Source organism: Mandrillus leucophaeus, unplaced genomic scaffold (assembly GCF_000951045.1).
Source record: "Mandrillus leucophaeus isolate KB7577 unplaced genomic scaffold, Mleu.le_1.0 Scaffold863, whole genome shotgun sequence".
In the NCBI taxonomy this organism is placed as follows: domain Eukaryota; kingdom Metazoa; phylum Chordata; class Mammalia; order Primates; family Cercopithecidae; genus Mandrillus; species Mandrillus leucophaeus.
In genome coordinates this window covers 953,461-973,041 of record NW_012109397.1, presented here as the reverse complement: position 1 = coordinate 973,041, position 19,581 = coordinate 953,461, and the positions used below count along the sequence as shown (strand labels likewise).

The 19,581-nt window shown below is 36.9% G+C and overlaps 1 protein-coding gene and 1 long non-coding RNA gene across 5 annotated transcripts in view; one reads left to right on the top strand and one right to left on the bottom strand.

Moving 5' to 3' along the window:
• The window catches only part of LOC105531087, a 10,210-nt gene extending 9,511 nt beyond the window's left edge, over positions 1–699 (bottom strand). The window contains exon 1 of the long non-coding RNA XR_001004736.1: positions 666–699. This is a non-coding gene — a long non-coding RNA (uncharacterized LOC105531087). The remainder of the gene's footprint in view (positions 1–665) is intronic.
• Positions 1–19,581, top strand: part of SLC39A12 (solute carrier family 39 (zinc transporter), member 12) — a 107,688-nt gene that overhangs the window by 66,521 nt on the left and 21,586 nt on the right. The gene's annotated exons all lie outside the window — the stretch shown is intronic.

The following is a 19,581-nucleotide window of genomic DNA, read 5'->3' as shown; positions in this document are numbered from 1 at the left end:
GTCAATAAATAGGATTATCAGTATAGTTCATCCTCTCTACACTTATTGTAGGTTAGTAAAAATAGCAGCTTCAAGAACATGAATTGGGTAAAAACAAAAAAACATTAACTGAGTGATAAACATCCACCTTTCTAGCCAGGCTTCTCCTCTCTTCTTTATCATATGAGTATAAAATTAAACTGAACTAGAATCCTAGACTTTTAGAATATTGATCCCATTCCCTCCTCCCCATTTTTCTTTCTTTTTCTTGTAATTTATTGAGTTTGAATGAGTCTTTATCAAGGAAATCTAGACTCCAAGGCAATTCAGTCAAAGATCTACAATCACCAAAGTGGGTTTGGTAAATGAATCCTTTCTCCATCCAAAGGATGAGTAAGTCTTCCTTTCTTTGAAGTTTGGCAATACCTAACTGTAATTCTGTTAAACATCCACCCACAGGAAGAGAGTTTGTTTGAAAAAGACATATGAAGTAACCTTGATATACGTATTTGTTTTCAACAAATATTGTAGTTAAAATCAGTGAGTTCCATCGGCATCATTTTAAATATCCTTTGACTGAGAAAGAAATAGCAAGTATTCAAAACTCATTTCAGGCAGCAAAATTAATGTAATTTAACATTGACAATTATTTCTTAACAAAAGCAAGAAGGGTGAATCATTCTTACCAACAATTTTGAAAGACTTCTATTCTCTTTCTGTAAAAATCAGTCAAACCCCACACTTAGAAATTGTCTACTGAGAAAATGAGTAGTTAAGCCAACTTTGGTGAAGACTGAATTCTCTCTGTAATTAAAAAGAAATTGACCATCAGAAATGTTGGTATTTTTCTACTCCTCATTCCTCTTTTCTTCTAATTTCTCAGATCATATACACACATACACACAGATCTTCCAAAGCAGTTATTTTAAAAATGCAGTTGGCCCTAGAACAACATAGGTTTGAACTGCATGGGTTCACTTACACTTAGATTTTCTTCCACCTCTTCCACCCCTGAGACAGCAAGACCAACCCTTCCTCTTTCTCCTCCTCCTCCTCCTCAGTCCCCTCAATGTGAAGATGGGGATGAAGACCTATATGATTATCCACTTCTGCTTAATGAATAGTAAATGTATTTTCTCTTCTTTATGATTTTCTTTCCTTTTCATTTCATTTTGTTTCTCTTTTCTTTCTTCTTTTCTTTCCCAAAACAAAATAATACAAAGTGCCCCCTCCAGGTATTTCCTTCCTTCCTTCCTTCCTTCCTTTCTGCCTTCCTTCCTTCCTTCCTTCCTTCCCTCCTTTGTTTTTTTGAGACAGTCTCACTCTGTCACTCAGACTGGAGTGCAGTGGTGCGATCTCGGCTTACTGCAGCCTCTGTCTCCCAGGTTCAAACAATTATCTTGCCTCAGCCTCCGGAATAGCTGGGATTGCAAGCGTGTGCCCCATGCCCACTGATTTTTCTGTTTTTAGTAGAGATGGGGTTTTGCCATGTTGGCCAGGCTGGTCTGGAACTCCTGGCCTCAAGTGATCCACTTGCCTCAGCCTCCCAAAATGCTGGGATTACAGGCGTGAGCCCCTGCACTCATCCCCCTTATGATTTTCTTAATAACATTTTATTTTCCTTAGCTTACTTTATTTTAAGAATGTTGTATATAATACACAGAACATATAAAATATGTGTTAATTGTGTTATTGGTTAGGCTTCTGGTCAACAGGAAGCTATCAGTAGTTAAGTTTTGGGAGAGTCAAAAGTTATGCATGAATTTTCAACTGTGCGGGGATCAGCATCCTAACCCCCACATTGTTCAACTGAACTAAAGCTGGCTGACGTCTGTCTTTGCTGAGCTTTACCACTAAGAATTTGTCTAACTGAATCACTTCCCCTAAGGAAAAAAAGGAGAAGAGAATTGTTAAATACAAGTTTAAAGCAGGTAACATCTTTGTCTCTCCTAATTGTGTGTGACAGTGATGTGCTCTTTATCTTATAACTCACAGTTTTCAAAAAAAATTTAATTTATCTTCTGCTGCAAACTGCTTCATGAATTGCCTTGGGAAGATCCCATTGGGAAGTGATAGACATATAAGATTCTGCATTTGAATTATTCAGCAAATACAATTTTTAAAGCTGAAGATTTTAAAATAACCTTGAGAAAAGCCTCCAGGTTGGCTGTCCCACATAAGCTGAGAGCTGTGGTCTTTGCTTTCGTGAATAATAAGGAAGGTTAAAACAGCTATGTTAAGTTGTTTATTGAACATAAATACTAGTTGAAAAAGACCTAAATTCAAAACAGCGGGAACGAACCTCCCAATTTCAGGAAATTCTTGAGTCAACAGAGTGTTGAGGATTCTACTATTACTAATCAAATATGATTCTAAAATAGAACATAGTGTAACATCCCTCTTTTGATTGATGTCAAAAGGGACAACCAAAAAAATGAATTCCATCAAAAAAAGGAAAAGCACAAGATAGCCATAACCAAACTTTTATTTGGATTCAACTCTCAGAAGATTGTTAAAAGCAAGAATTGATATAGTATTTGTAAGCAAACATTCCAGAGAAGATGTTTATTCTCCAGAATGTTGTAGAAAGAGAAATCCTGGAGGGTCTTTTTAAGACTCTGTGGCTGATAAAAGCTCATCTCTGTGCATACGTAACCGTCTCCACCAAGGTCCAATTAGAGGGTCAGCCAGGTTCATTAAAAGAAAGACACTCCAGACTTCCCTCCGTCTTGTTTACAGCAAACTATCACAAATACATTAGAAGTAGAAAACCCTGCAGTCTATTGAAAGGGTGGCTGGGTGCGGTGGCTCACACCTGTAATCCCAGCACTTTGAGAGGCGGAGACAGGTGGATCACAAGGTGAAGAGATGGAGACCATCCTGGCCAACATAATGAAACTGCTTCTCTACTAAAAACACAAAATAGCTGGGTGTGGTGGCACACACCTGTAGTTCAGCTTCTCAGGAGGCCAAGGCAGGAGAATCGCTTGAACCCAGGAGGTGGAGGTTGCAGTGAGCCAAGATCACACCACTGCACTCCAGCCTCCTAAGTAGCTTCAATCAAAAAAAGGGGCTTCAATCCCGCAAAAATTGATTAGTTTGTAGTTCTTAATGAAGCGTGAGGACATGAGAACTGAGTTTACGCTCAGGGACTTTGAGATCTAAACAAAACTCAGAATTTCATGTTTTATAGTGGAAAGGAATGACAATGAATATTTACCAGGCAGCAAGTGACATCTCTTATTGTCACATAGGTTCTTAGATCTACCCTAAATGGTGCTTTATTAAAAATATTGTAATACTATAATCTTTATATTATAATAAGCTAAAAAGCTAAACAATGATATTACAATAAGTTAAAAAGATAAGTAGTTAATCAGCACATTACAATAAGCAAAATATATCACAATAAGCTAAAAAGCTAAACAGTTAAAGCAATCTAAGAATTTTAGCATTTTAGCTATCATGTTTGGGTCTGATCCAATTTAAGTTAATTTTTGTATATGGTGTTAGGTAAACATCCAACTTTATTATTGTTATTATTATTATTATTATTATTATTATTAGAGACAGAGTCTTGCTCTGTTGCCCAGGCTGCAGAGCAGTGGCATGATCATAGCTCACTGTAGCCTTGATCTCCTAGGATCAAGTGATTCTCCTACCTCAACCTCCCAAGTAACTGGAACTATATGCACATGCCACCATGCCCACCTAATTAAAAAAAAATTTTTTTTTGTAGATTTGGGGTGTCACTATGTTGCCCAGGCTTGTCTTGAACTCTTGGCTTCAAGTGATCCTCTTGACTTGGCCTCCCAAAGTGTTGAGACTGTAGTATGAGCCACCATGTTCAGCCTGTTCTTTTGAATGTGTATATCCAGTTTCCCCAGCACCATCTGTTGAAAGGACTGTCTTTTGTCCATTGAATGGTTTTGGCACCCTTGTTGAAAATCAATTGATCACGTGTGCAGGGCTTTGTTTCTGGGCTCTCTATTCTATTCTCTTGGTCTACATGTCTGTCTGTAGCCAGTACCACACTCATTTGATTATTCTAGTTTTGTACTAAGTTTTGAAATCAGGAAATGTAAGATCTCCAGATTTACTAGTTTTCAAGATTGTTTTGGCTGTTTGAGGATCCTTTGAGATTTCATATGAATTTTAGGGTTAATTTTTCTATTTTTTTTTAAAAAAGTGATTGGATTTTGCTAGAGATTACCTTTAGTCTATACTTTAAGTAGTATTGATATCTTAATAATACTAAATTTTCCAATCCATGAACATGAGATGTCTTTCCATTTATTTGTTTTTAATTTCTTTCAGCAATGTTTTATAGTTTTCAGTGTGCAAGTCTTTCACTTTCTTGGTTAATTTTATTTCTAGGTATTTTTTTCTTTTTGATGATATTGTAAGTAAATTTGTTTTCATTTCTTTTTTGGATTGTTTGTTGTTTGTGTTTATAAATGCAACTAATTTTGTGTGTTTGTCTTTCAACTTTGCTAAATTTATATATTTGGATTTTGTTTTAACATCTTGGGAGTGAAAAAATATATACCTACTGCTTAACAAATTATTATTTAACAGAAAGATGTGTTCTACAAGCAGTATTTTTAAAAATATAATGCAATAATGCATAAAAATGTGTACATTAAAGACACATTTACAAGTCAAAAGGATTCCCCAACAATCACATAAGCCCTTTTCTCTTGTTTTGTTTTTGAAACCCACTGGAAACAGAAATCAAAATTTATCTCATTCAGGGTCTGTTTTCCCTTCTCCAATTTTAAGTTGTATGAATAGAGAAATATGCATTTATGACAATAAATAAAGGAAATCTCTATTGTCTTTCAATGTTAGAAATGATCATGTCTTTTTAAGTCCTTGTGCTGTGTGACAAAATCAATCCTTACATGAATGTTTTTGTTGGTCACTAGAGCAACTTTTCTGGTATTTCCTTAAAGTTTGTGATAGTGAATGCCAGGCACAAACTGGCTTGCTTGTTAGGACTAATATGGATTTACAAATCTAATGCATCTATAGTTTCAGTGTCATGATGATCACAGCTGTGAAGAGACAACCTGTGTGTGGTTTCATGTTTCTAACTATCCGGAAGAAAAGTAAAAAAGTAGTGTGATTGACTTCATGGTGAAGCGCTACAACTAGCAAGATGGCTAGAGGATGTATGGGAGAAGAAAGATGAACTCAGCCAGTTCATGTACTTTTTGGATTTATAAAGGCCAAACAGTCTTCCTAACTTACCAATTTTTCAGCAAGTTGTGATCTCATAGATGAATTTTTCAGTAAATTTTCTTGGAGATATTGCATGGATAAAGGATTATACAGATTATTAGGTTGGGCAAAAACTGTATAAACTTTTGGGTGCCACTAAGAACTGTATTAAATCTATCTACCTATATATCTGTTTAATGGAAAGACTATTACATGTCTCTTTGTAACCATTTATAGTTGACATGTTATCAATAATCATCAAAAGACTCTAAAAATTGAGATAAAAATTAGCTGAATGCCTTATTAACATTGTTCTCAATATGTGAATAAGTGAATACTCAAAATACTTTTTTCATTTTTTTCTCTGTGTTTGATATTAGGGAGATGTTCCAGTGACTCTTCATAATAGTGATCACATTTGGGAAAAAAATCTAGGTGTATTGGTGGTATAATATTGTGGAAAGTGCTTGGACTAAATCTTGTCCTGAATATCAACAAAAGACTGTGAAAAAGCACAGTCTAGTTGGGCCCTAGACATCAAACACTCCAGTAACTCGAAATATGCTTTAGTTTTTCCTTATTTTTTATTTTTAACAAATTTTTAGAGTAACAGAACTATATGGGTGGGACATAAAAAGTACAGAATGAACCATAATCATAATGATTCTTCTCAAAATGGATGTGTAACTCTTATTAAGAGTGCTTCTAAAGATAAATAATCAACTTTTTTTTCACCTAGACTATCCAAATGGTGCCCAGTAGTTACATGTGGCTATTGTGCCTTGAATGAGGCTAGTGTGACTAAAAAATTGATTTTTTTAAAACTTTATTTTTAAGTCCCTTGTCACTACACACGCACAACCACCCCACGATAGACATCCTGCAACACAATGATACATCTGTTACAATTCATGAACATACCTTAACACATTATCACTCAAAGTCCATAGTTTATTGGATTTCACTCTTGGTTTTATACATTCTATGGGTTTTGACAAATGGACGATGACACATACCCACCATTGTATCATACGGAATAGTTGCACTGGCTAAACGTCCCCTGTCTTCTGCATATGTATTCTTCCTTCCCCCAAATCCCTGTCAACCACTACTATTTTTACTGTCTTCATGGTTTTGCCTTTTTCAGAATATCATATAGCTGTAATGATACAGTATGCTGCCTTTTCAAATTAGCTTCTCTCATTTCATAATACAAATCTGAGTTTCCTCTGTCTTTTTACAGTTTGATAGTTCATTTCTTTTTTAGTGCAGAATAATATTTCACTGTCCGGATGCATTACCATTTATCCATTTACCTATTGCAGGACATCCAAATTTGGTTCCTTCCAAATTTTGGTAATTATGGATTAAGCTGCTATAAATACACATGAGCAGGTTTTTGTGTAAACAAACGTTTTCAAATCTGTTGAGGAAATGCCAAGAAACATGATTGCTGGATCGTATGATAAGGGTATGTTTAGTTAAGTAAGAAGCTGCCAAACTGTCTTCCAAAGTAGCTGTACCGTTTGGCATTTCCATCAGCAATGAATGAGAGTTCCAGTTGCTCTACACCCTTACCAGCACTTGTTGCTGTCAGTGTTGTGGGTTTTGGCCATTCTAATAGGTGTATAGAGGTATTTCATTGTTGTTGTAATTTGCAATTCCCTAATAATATAAAATGCTAAGCATCTTTTTATATGACTACTTGCCATCATACATCTTTGGGGAGTCTCTACTCAGGTCTTCCCATTTTTAATTGGAAATTGTCTGTTTTCCTATTATCTTTTAAAAGTTCCTTGTCTATTTTGGATACGATTCCTTTATCAGATAATGTTTTGCAAATGTTTTCCCCCAGTCTGTGGCTTATCTTCTCATTCTCTTGACATTGTCTTTCACCGAACTGAGGTTTAATTTTGGGAGTATATATTTAGGGCAACTTGAATCTATGCTCCTGGATTGCAATCCTGAAGCTTGGCCCAAATAAATTATCTACTTATATATTTTTAAAAATACATTTTAATTTTAATGAAGCCCAGCTTATGAATTCTTTCTTTCATAGATCATGTCTTTAGCATCTTGTCTGAAAAGTCATTGCTACACCTAAGGTCACCTAGATTTCTTTTATCATAATCTTCTAGGATTTTTATGGGTTTGCATTTTTAATTCAGGTCTATGCTTTATTGTGAATTAATTTTTTCTTTTTGAGACAGAGTCTCGCTCTGTCACCCAGGCTGGGGTGCAGTGGCACGATCCGGCTCACTGCAACCTCTGCCTCCTGGGTTCAAGCAATTCTGCTGCCTCAGCCTCCTGAGTAGCTAGGATTACAGGTGCATGCCTCCACGCCCGGCTAATTTTTGTATTTTTAGTAGAGACGGGCTTTCACCATGTTAGCCAAGCTGGTCTCGAACTCCTGACCTCATGATCCATCCACCTTTTTGTGAAGAAAGAGTGTGTCTAGATTCACTTTTTTTATAAGTGGATTTCAGGTTATTCCAGCACTGTTTTTTGAAAAGAGGCCATTGCTCCATTTTATTGTGTTTTACTCCTTTATCAAAGATCAGCTCACTCTATTTATATAGGCCTATTTCTGGACTCTCTGTTATGTGCCATTGATCTATTTGTCTATTCTTTTAGCAACACAGTAGTGTCTTGATTCCTGTAACATTATAGTAAGTCTTGAAGTCAGGTGGTGTCAGCTCTCCAATATTTTTCAGTGTCAGTCTTTAATATTGAGTTGGCTACTATGGATTTCTTCCACTCCATGTAAACTTTAAAATTCGTTTGTTGATACCCATTAAATAACTTGCTGGAACTTTGATTTGGATTGAATTGAATCAAATTGGAAATAACTGACATCTTGAGGATATACAGTCTTCCTATCCTTGAACATGGAATACCTCTCCATTTGTTTAGTTTTTTGATATCCTTTGTCAGAGTTTTGTAGTTTTCCTCATATACATCTTGGGCATTTTGTTAGATTGATAACTGGGTGTTTCATTTTTGGAAGTGCAAATGTAAATGGTAATGGCTTTTTAACTTTAAATTTCTCCGGTTCACTGACAATGTAGAGAAACGCAGTTGACTTTTGAATATTAACCATGTATTCCACAATCTTGCTATACTTGACTATCAGATCTAGGAGCTTTTTTGTTGAATCTTTTAGATTTTCTTTATAGTTATCATGTCATCTGTGAACAAAGACAGTCTTATTTCTTTGTTTTTAATCTGCATGTCTTTTATTTCCATTTCTTATCTTATTGCATTAGCCAGAACTTCCAGCATGATATTGAGAAGCAGCGGTAAGAGGGCTCATCCTTGCCTTTCTTCGGATTTTACTGGGAAAGCTTCTGGTTTCTCACCATTAGGTATATGTTAGCTACAGGTTTTTGTAAATGTTCTTTATCAAGTTGAGGAAATTACCTTCATTCCTAGTTTACTGAGAGTTTTTTATCATGACTGAATGTTGGATTTTGTCAAATTCTTTTCCTACACCTATTGATATGATCACGTAATTTTTTTTCTTTAGTTGTTGATGTGATAGATTATGTTAACTGATTTCCAAATGTTGAATCAGCCTTGCATACCTGGAATAAACACCCCTTGACTGTAGTTATAATTCCTTTTGTACATTGTTGGTATTGATTTTGATACTTTGTTCAGCATTTTTGCATCTATATTTTTGAGAAGTATTGCTCTGTAGTTGATCTGTTGGTGTTCTTTGTTTGTAATGTCTTTGCCTGGTTTTGTTCTTAGGGTAATGCTAGTCTCACAAAATGGAGTTAGGAAATATTCCTTCTACTTCTGCTTTCTGAAAGAGATTTTAGAGAATTGGTAAAATTTTTTCCTAAACTGTTTTGTTCATTGGTGAGCCCATCTGGGCCTGGTGATTTCTGTTTGGGGAGGTTATTGATTATTAATTCAAATTCTTTAGTAGATAAAGGCCTATTCAAATTGTCTGTTCCTTCTAGTGTGGGTTTTAGCTGACTGTGTTTTTCAGGGAATTGGTCCATTTCATCTATGTTATCAAATTTGGGGGCATAGATTTGCTCCTGATATTTCTTTATTATCCTTGAATGTTCACAGAATCTGTAGTGACATCCTCTCTTTGATTTCCAGTATCAATACTTTGTATCTTCTCTCCTTTTTTTTTTTTTGTTAGCCTAGCTAGAGGCTCATCTATTTTATTAATCTTTTCAATGAACCGGATTTGGCTTTGTTGAATTTCTATATTGATTACCTGATTTTAATTTCATTAATTTCTGCTCTTTCATTATTTTCTTCTGCTTACTTTTGGATTTAGTTTGCTCTTCTTTTTCCAGTTTCCTAAGAAGGAAGCTTTGAATATTGAGTTTAGATCTTTATTGCTTTCTGATATATATAATTTCTGATTCTTTTCTGAAATCCAATGCTCTGAATTTCCCTTTGAGCACCACTTTCACTCTTGTCTCACAAATTTTAATAAATTTTATTTTTATTTTCATTCATTCAAAACGTTTTTAGTTTCTCTTGAGATTTCTTTCTTAACTCATGTGTTATTTAGAGGTATATTATTCAATCTCCAGTTCTTTTGGTATTTTCCGGCTATCTTTCTGTTATTGATTTCTAGTTTAATCCATATGACCTAAGAGTAGAAATTGTATGACTTCTATTATTTTAAATTTGTTAAGGTCAGTCTTATAGCCCAGAATGTGGTCTATCTTGGTGAATATTCCACATGAGCTGGGAAAGAATTTGCAATCTGCTCTTATTGGATAAAGTAGTCTATAGATGTCAATGATGTCCAATTGATTAATGTCCTGCTGACTTCAACTATGTCTACAGATTTTCTGCCTGCTAGATCTGTTCATTTATTTATCTTCCAATTTTTTTTTAGGTTCAAGGGATACAGGTGCAAGTATGTTACATGGGTAAGGTGCATATTGTGGGGATTTGGTATACAGATAATTTTGTCACCTTGGCAATCAACGTGATACCCAATAGGTAGTTTTACAATCCTCACCCTTCACCTTAAGTAAGCCCTAATATCTATTATACCCTTCTTTGTGTCAGTATTTATTTCCCACTTATGAGTGAGAACATGTCGTATTTGGTTTTCTGTTCCTGTTGTAATTCACTTAGGATAATGGCCACCAGCTTCATTCATGTTGCCACAAAAGATGCAGTCCTTCTTTTTTATGGCTGTATAGTATTCCATGTGTATTTGTATCATATTTTCTTTATTCACTCCACCATTGTCAGGCATTTAGGTTGATTCTGTGTCTTTGATACTGTGTATAGTGCTGTGATGAACATATGGGTGCATGTGTCTTTATGGTAGAATGATTTATATTCTATTGGATATGTAGCCAGTAATGGGATTGCTGGGTTGAATGGTTGTTCTATTTTAACTTCTTTAAGAAATCTCTAGACTGTTTTCCACAGTGGCTGAACTAATTTACATTTTCACCAGCAGTATATTAGCATTCTCTTTCTCTGCAACCTCACCAGTATCTGCTGTTTTTTAACTTTTTAATAATTGCCATTCTAATGGGTATGAGATGGTGTATCATTGTGGTTTTGATTTGCATTTCCCTAATGATTAGTGATATAGAGCATTTTTTCATATGCTTGTTGGCCATGTGTACGTCATCTTTTGAGATATGTCTGTTCCTGTCCTTTGCTCATTTTTTTAATGGGGCTATTTGTTTCTTGCTTGTTAATTTATTTAAGTTTCTTATAGATTTTAGATATTAGACCTTTCTTTGATAGTTTGCAAATATTTTTCCCATCCTATAGGCTGTCTGTTTACTCAGTTGAGAGTTTATTTTGCTGTGCAGAAGATCTTTAGTTTAATGAGGTCCCACTTGTCAACTTTTGAATTTTTTTGCAATTGCTTTTGGAGTCTCTGTCATGAAATCTTTGCCAAGACTGATATGCAGGATGGTATTTGCTAGGTTTTCTTCTAGAATTTTTGTAGTGTTAGGTTTTACATTTAAGTCTTTAATCCATCTCAAGTTGATTTTTGTATATGGTGAAAAAAGGGGTCCAGTTTCAATCTTCTGCACACAGTTAGCCAGTCATCCCAGCACCATTTATTGAATAGAGTCCTTTCCTGCTTGTTATTGTCTGCTTTGTCAAAGATCAGATCATTGTAAGTGTACAGCTTTATTTCTGTGTTTTCTAACGTGTTCCATTGGTTGGATAATTACATCTTGTTGAATCAAACCTTTTATCATTATGTAATGCCCTTTTTTTTTGGTCATTTTTGATCATTGTTGGCTTAAAGTCTGTTTTGTCTAAGATAAGAATAACAGCCCCTGCTCTTTTCTGATTTCCGTTTCTTAATAGATATTTCTCCATCCCTTTGCTTTGAGTCTATGGGTGTTCTTGCATGTGAGATGGGTCTCTTCGAAGAAAGCATACATTTAGGTCTTGCTTCTTTATCCAGCTTACCACTCGGTGCCTTTTAAGTGGGACATTTAGCCTGTTTATGTTCAAGGTTAATATTGATATGTATGGATTTGACCCTGTCATCGTGTTGTTAGCTGGTTGTTATGTAGACATCATTGTGTATTTGATTTATAGAGTCAGTAGTCTATGTACTTGAGTATGTTTGTGTGGTGTCTGGTAATGGTCTTTCATTTCTGCTTAGCCCTTCCTTAAAGACCTCTTGTAAGTCAGGTCTGGTGGTTACAAATTCCATTAGCATTTGCTTGTCTGTAAAGGATTTTATTTCTCCTTCATTTATGAAGCTTAGTTTTGCTGGATATGAAATTCTTGGTTGAAATTTCTTTTCTTTAAGGATTCTTTATTAGGCCCCCAACATCTTCTGGCTTGCAGTGTTTCTGCTGAAAAATCTTCTGTTAGTCTGATGAGTTTCCCTTTGTAGGTGACCTGCCCCTTCTCTCTAGTTGCCTTTAATATATTTTCTTTTGCATTGACCTTGAAGAATCTGATGACTATGTGTCTTGGGGATGGTTGTCTTATATAGTGTCTTGCAAGGGTTTTCTTCTCTGAATTTTCTGAATTTGAATGTCAACCCCTGTAGTAAGGTCGAAGAAATTTTCATGCACAGTATCCTCAAATATGCTTTCCAATTTGCTTGCTTCTTCTCCCTGTCTTTCAGGAATGCCAATGAGTCATAGATTTTATCTCTTTACATAATCCCATTTTTCTCAGAGATTTTGTTTATTTTTTTTAGTTCTTTTTCCCTTATTTTTGTCTGACTGAGTTAATTCGAAGAACCACTCTTCAAGCTCTGGTATTCTTTCCTCATCTTGATCTATTCTGCTGTTAATACTTCCAAATGTGTTACAAAATTTATACAGTGAGTTTTTCAGTTCTATCAGCTCACTTTGATTCTTTCTTAAAATGGGTATTTTATCTTTCATTCTCTTGAATCATTTTACTGGATTCTTTAGATTTCTTGGAATGGGTTTCAACTTCCTCTTGAATCTCGATGATCTTTGTTGCTATCCAGATCCTCAATTCTAGGTCTTTCATTTCAGCCATTTCATTCTGGTTAACAGCCACTACTGGGGAGCTAGTATGGCAGTTTGGACATAAGGAGACACTCCTGATTTTAGAGTTGCCAGGGTTCTTGTTCTGGTTTGTTCGCATCCGTGTGGGCTGATGTTTCTTTAACTGGGGTGTAATTTGAGCCTGGTCAGTTAGCTTCATTTCTGGATGTTTCCAGAGGGCCAAGGCTTTGTGCAGGGTCTTTTTTTGTGGCTGAATTCTAGTCCTTGGTTTCACAGAGGTCTATATTAGCATAGTATTTTTGGTGTTGAAATTTGGGCTCTAATCCAGTATATGGTGCTTAAGAGTAATGACCAGTAGACAGGCTCTTAGCCACTTGATTCCTCTGTATTTCCTTGTGTTTGCATCCATGCCCCTTCTCAGTGCTGAGCGTGTAGGCTCCTCTCCTACATGGGTGCTTGTCACAGATCTCAGCTTGGCCCTCTGGGGCTGTGCATCACAGCCCTGGGGCAAGCTCAGGCTTTTTGTTCCTTCCCCAGCTGGGGGGCAGCAGGGATGGGGACCTTGACAGTGGCAATGACGGAGGCCCTTTCACTTGTCTCTTGGGGCTCCACCCAAGAGAAGCATAGAACTGCTGTCAATTAGAATGATCAGCCCAGTGTGGAGTGGCTGCATTGCAAGCCCAAGCTGCCTGGTAAAGAGCAGGGATGTCAGAGGGTTCATGGGGAAGACAGTCTGGCCTCTCCTTCCTAGGGCAGCTGGGTTATGCTGGAGGAGCGAGTAAAGCACTCAGTCATTTTGCTCTTCCACAGACTGATGGTAGGGGACCGGGTAGCACTAGTAAGGGAAGGTTCTGCTGCTACAGCAGTGGCAGAGCGGCTGTCAGTTACCTCTGGGAACTCCACGATGGACAGACACAAAGCCACTTCCAATGGGAATGTTCACTGGGGTGGGGTGGCCGTACTACAAGCCCAATCTGGGGGCCCTGCCTGGTAAAGGAGCAAAGTGATCAGGGTCTTTATTCTCCTTCCAGCCCAAGGGCAGCAAGGGTAGTTCCTCTGTAGCAGCAATGGCTGAGAGTCTGGGTTGTCTCTGGGATTTCCTCCCCAGAGAAATGCAGAGCCACCACCAACTGAAGTACTCAGGTTGGGGCAGGGAGGTTATGCTGTAGACCCAGGTCAGGAGGTGCTGCTCAGTGAGGAGTAGCAGAGACAGGGACCCGTGTGGAAAACAGTCTGACCACTTTTCCATAAGGCAACTGTGGTTTACTGGAGGCCTACAAGTCTTAGTCTCTTTGCTCTAACTGCAGCCTGAGGGTAGTAGGGGTGGGGGCTGCAGCAGTGTCAAAAAGGACAGGCCTGTTGGTTACCTCTGGGATCAGTATCCCAGAGAAATGCAGAGTGGCTACTGGCCCTAGTGCCCAGGTGGAGGTGGGGTGGCTGTGTCTGGGTCCCAGGTCAGTCGGCTTTGCCCAGCAAGGTGTTGATGGAAGTGAGGCCTGTAGTCTGTCTGCTCCTCAGCACTGTGGTTGCAAGAGAGCCTGGCTTCCCTTCTTGGTGCAGCTAAGACAGCTGGTGCCATGGTGTTCAGGAATCTAAAGCCCTTGAGGTTCCTCATGGGCCTGAACAGCGGCTCTGCCCAGACTCCATGTAGCTCTCCATGTCAGTCTGGAGGACCTGAGGGGAGGCCAGGGGGATCTCCTGTGCCCAGGATTGCAAAGGTCCATGGAAGAAGTGTGGGTCCTCAGGCACTCTTGCTCACTTAATGTTCCCCTTGGTGGGGACCCTGCCTTGGCTCCACTTCATCCCTAGTGGGCAGCTATCCTTTCTCACTCTTCTCCACTCTAAATGGCTCTCATTACTTACTTGATGATTCTAAACATGTTCTCCTGGATGATCTAGTTGAGGAGCTAGTCTTTACTTGCCACTCTATGTCTTCTCTGTCAGAGAAGCACAAACTAGCTACTTCTAGTGAGCCATCTTGACCCAAAATCCCTCTGTTCATTTCTGATGGACGAATGCTAAAGTCTTCAAATCTAGTTGTGAATAAATCTATTTTTCCTTGTAGTTCTATCCATTTTTGTCTCACATATTTTAATACTGTCTTGTTACGTACATGCACATTAAGGATTTTGTGTTTTCCTGGAGTATTAAATCATTTTTTCATTATGTAATACACCATGTATCCTTCATAACTATCCTTGCTCTGAACTCTGCTCAGTCTGAAATTTAAGATCACTGCAACCACTTATATACCTTTCTCTAACCCTTTACTTACAATCTATATTTTCTTTTTATTTAAAGCATGTTTCTTGTAGATGGCATGTAGTTGGGTCTCGTTTCTTGATGCACTCTTATAATCTCTGTCTTTTAATTGGTATATTTAGATAATTGTTATAGTGACTGCTTAGTTGAATCGATATCTACCATATTTGTTACTGTTTATTATTCATTACCTTTGTTGTCTGTTGCTGTCTTTGTCTTTCCCACTTTTTTGCCTTTTGGTTTCGAATGAAGCATTTTACATGGTTCTGTTTTCTCTTATTTTTAGCATATAAATCATGCTGCTTTTAAAATTTATTTTAGTGGTTGTGCTAGAGCTGCACTATACATTTACAACTAATCCAAGTCTATTTTCAAATAATATGCTACTTCACAAGCAGTGCAAGTACCTTGTATAAAATATCTCTAATTCTTCCCTCCCGTCTCTTGGATCACATATTCATTCATTTTACTTATACATGAGCATACATAATTGAATCCAATATTGTAATTATTAACAACTGTAATCTGTTAGATCAACTAAGAATAAGAAAAATAAAGGTTTTTATTTACTTTCCCTTATTCGTTCTCAAGTGCTATTCTTTTTTATGTAGATCTAAGTTTTTGACCAGTATCATTTCCCTTCTCTCTGAAGAATTTGTAACATTTTTCATAAGGCATGGCTACTGGTAACAAACAAATTCCCTCCATTTTTGTTTTCTGAGACAGTCTTTATTTCTCCTTCACTTTTGAAATATAATTTAGTAGGGTGCAGGATTTTAGGTGGGTGGGTTTTTTCTCTTAACACTTTAAATATTTAGTTTACTTTAAATATTTTAGTTCACTTGAATATTTAGTTAAATATTTAAGTTCTTGCTTGCACAGTTTCCGAGAAGTCAGATGCTTCTCATCTTTGCTTCTTTAAAGGTGAGATACATTTTTCATCTGGTTTCTTTCAAGGTTTTCTGAAGTTTAAAGATGATATGCGTAGATATAGGAGTTTTTTTAAGCATATCTCCTGCTTGATGTTCTTTGAGCTTCCTATATTTATAATTTGGTATTTGACATTAATTTGGAGAAATTCTCAGTATTGTTTCAAATATTCCTTCTGGTGTTTTTGCCTCTTTCTGCTCTTTCTAATATGTTATGCCTTTTGTAGTTGTCCCAAAGTTCTTGGATATTCTGTTCAGAGTTTTCTTTTTTCAGTCCTTTTTTTCTCTTTGGCTTTCTGTTTTTCAAGTTTGTTTTGCAAAATCCTCAAGATCAAAGATTCTCTCTTTAACCATGTCTAATCTACTAATTAGCTCGTCAAAGACATTCTTCATTTTTGTTACAGTGTTTTTAATCTCTAGCATTTATTTTTTATTTTTCTAACAATTTCCATTTTTCTGCTTACATTTTCCTTCTGTTTTGAATATTGTCTCCTTTTTTATTAAGTTCCTTAACATGTTAATCATAGTATTTTAAAACTCTTGGTCCAATCATTTCAACATTTCTATTACGTCTGATTTTGATTCTGATGGTTGTTCAGTTTCTTTAAACCGTTTTTTGCCTTTTAACATGTCCTGTAGTTTGAAAGGTAGACATGTTGTACTGAGTGAACAGAATTGTGCTAAATAGGCCATTAGTAATGTGGTACTAAGGAATACATATGGGAAGGGGAAGGCTCTATAGTCCTTTGGTAGATCTCAGTCTTTCAGTAAGCCTGTGCCTTGGACTATGAACTTCATTAGTGTTTCTCATTATCTCTTCCCCCAAATAAGACAGGATGGCTAGAAATGGCTGAAATTTGGTATTTTCCTTCCACAGGTAGATTAGGCTTTGATAAAACCCCAACAAGTTAGGCTCTGGTTAACCAGTTTCCCCTGAGGGAAGATCTTGTTAAGAGCAGAATGCTCTGGTATATTTCAAGATAATTATTTTCCCTCCCCCTCTGCCAGAAGTATAAGAAGATTTTTCTCCAGTTTTCACTGTGAGAACCCATGGAGCTCCTGGAGGTAAAACTCACAAAATCTAGGGGCCTTCTATGATTGGGTCTTCTGGAATTTTAAACTCAGAGTCGTCCAGGCTGAGGTTTCAGCAATTCATTCTTTACAGTCAGATTTTCTTAACCTTTCACTGACTGGTTCTAGCAGAGGTTTCTGCTACTGGGCTTTTGCTCTGGTAAGTTGTGATTGTCTAAGTCTACCTGCTGTCTCTCCAATGTCTGAGACAGTGTATACCTTTCTCTGATGCATCTAAAAAGACTTGTTGATTTTTCAGTTGATCAGCTTTACTTGTTAGGACAGAGTGGCAGTTGCTCATTTGTAAGCCAAATGGTGACGTGCACCGTCAGTTCCATTTTGTTCTTAAATGCTTGCCTTCTGCAAGGACAAACTAAGCCATTTACAAGTGGGCTGGAGTTAGAGACTCCCACAGAATGTGTGTTCCTCCAGAAATTAAGCATATTTAGAATGCCCTTAGGAGAAGTTTCTGAGTTTTCTTCTTTATCACATTTCTTAGAAACAATCATGGTTGTGCTTATCAAATGCAAATATATACCTGCCTCCGTGTGCACAATGACTTTTAGGACCCCTCTTGGAAAAAGATGTCATACGTCAGTTAAGTGAACTTTATGAATGGAGAAGCAAATCATTTCTAAACGTTCATAATGCCAGAAGTTATGCATTCCTGAGAGAGAAAAATACTTAAAGTACAACCTTACCTTCATGGGAGACGTCTCTAAATGTCATCAGTAAATGAATATTGTTTCTATATTTGAATTGCAAATTTTATCAATGAAAGCTCTTTGACATCTTTATCTTGGAAGCGTTGGAGGCTGATCTTTCTTCTTCAGTGTGTATATTTATGAATCATGAATAAAGGTAAATGTTGAAATATTTGATAATGGGTCTTTAGTGATGCCAACAGGAAACCAGTTTCAGATTATGATGGAAATGGAGAGTGAAGCCTTTGCTTGCATGAGAGTCTGAAACTCAGATGTACAAGAAAGAGGGACAAAATACAAGTTCCAGAGGATGTGTTATAGATCATCCTTCTTTGTGACACGTTCTCCCAAGTTTACAGTTATCACATAGGACCAGACGCTGGTATTTTGTCTACTTTCTTTCCTGATGGTTCTCCTAATTTTCTTCATGAGTATTTATTTTAAAGCTTCGACTTGACTAGGAATGCAGTTTTAGGGATTGACTCAAGTTTAAAACATTTTCTTTCTTTCTTTTTTTTTTTTGAGATGGAGTCTTGCTCTGTCACCTAGGCTGGTGTGCAGTGGTGTGATCTTGGCTCACTGCAACCTCCACCTCCCGGGTTCAAGCAATCCTCCAGCCTCAGCCTCCCAAATAGCTGGGATTATAGGCACCTGCCACCATGCCTGGCTAATTTTTGTGTTTTTCATAGAGATGGGATTTCACCATACTGGTCAGGCTGGTCTCAAACTACTGACCTCAGGTGATCCACCCGCCTCAGCCTCTCAAAGTGCTGGGATTACAGGTGTGAGCCACCGCGCCCCACCGAAACATTTTCTTAATGTCACTTTCTAAAATGTTCGGAAATGCTACTTAGCAGTTAGCCATCATAAGTAGTTTTCAATTAGGTAACAGAACTTGTGGGGACCATTCTCTGTGGATAAGTCATAGTTTGTGGACTCTGCTTCATTTTAAGGCATTTCTTACCTGTGCCTTGATTCACAATTGAAAAAAGAACTCAACAATGGCAGACCAAAGGGATGGACTTTAGCTAAAGATTTTTTATTTCCAGAAAATTACAACTACTTGACTAACAACTCTTTGTATCTACTGATCTGGGTTGGACAACTTGTGAAACATAGTGGTAAGAAAGGAAGTTACTTCTCTACTTCAAGGTTTCCAAGTTTCTGGCAGAAATCTAAAGAAAATTTATCTTAGCACTACCTCTGCGCAAGACACTTTGCTAAAATGTCCTCCTTTTTCTCTGTACCTTTACGTCATTGTTAATATGCTCTATTCATCATTTTCCCTCCTCTACTCTTAGAGTATAAATCAAGATCAGTAAAATTGCTCAATAACAGGACTTAACTGCCCTGGAGGAAGATGGGATTTTTCTTCTGTTTTTGCAATTCAGGAGGGAAATGGCATTCAAACTCTTGCCAGAAATTTTAAATTTCTAACAAAGAAATAAAATAAATACTCTTGAAAATTGATTCATATGAACCTTTATTTTCCTTCAAAATTTACTGGCTAAAATGATGGGAAAATATATACATGTATGGAGATTAAGAGAAGGTGGAAAGCTGTAATTAGATGTGGTTTGAGTTTTGGCATTTCATATTTGTAGCTCTTGGAAAGACTTTCTGTAGGACTCTCTGGTATTTGGTATCTAGGAGATATTATGGTTCATATGTTCATCCATAATCATACTAAAAAGAGCCAAGTATTGTCACAAAAGCAGGTTTAGCTGGGTTTCCCACCAAATTGATTTATGTGTGAACATGGAAAGTTCATATAGGCCACCGAAATTGAAATTGAAACTTTTATATCAGGATGAGAATCTCATTAAACTTTTTTTGAAATGTTGATTTGCACTGTTTGTCCATATCTATGAGCTTGCAAACTTAGTTGCAAACTTAGTCTTTTCTTTTCTTTCTTTCTTTTTTTTTTTTTTTTGAGACGGAGTCTCGCTCTGT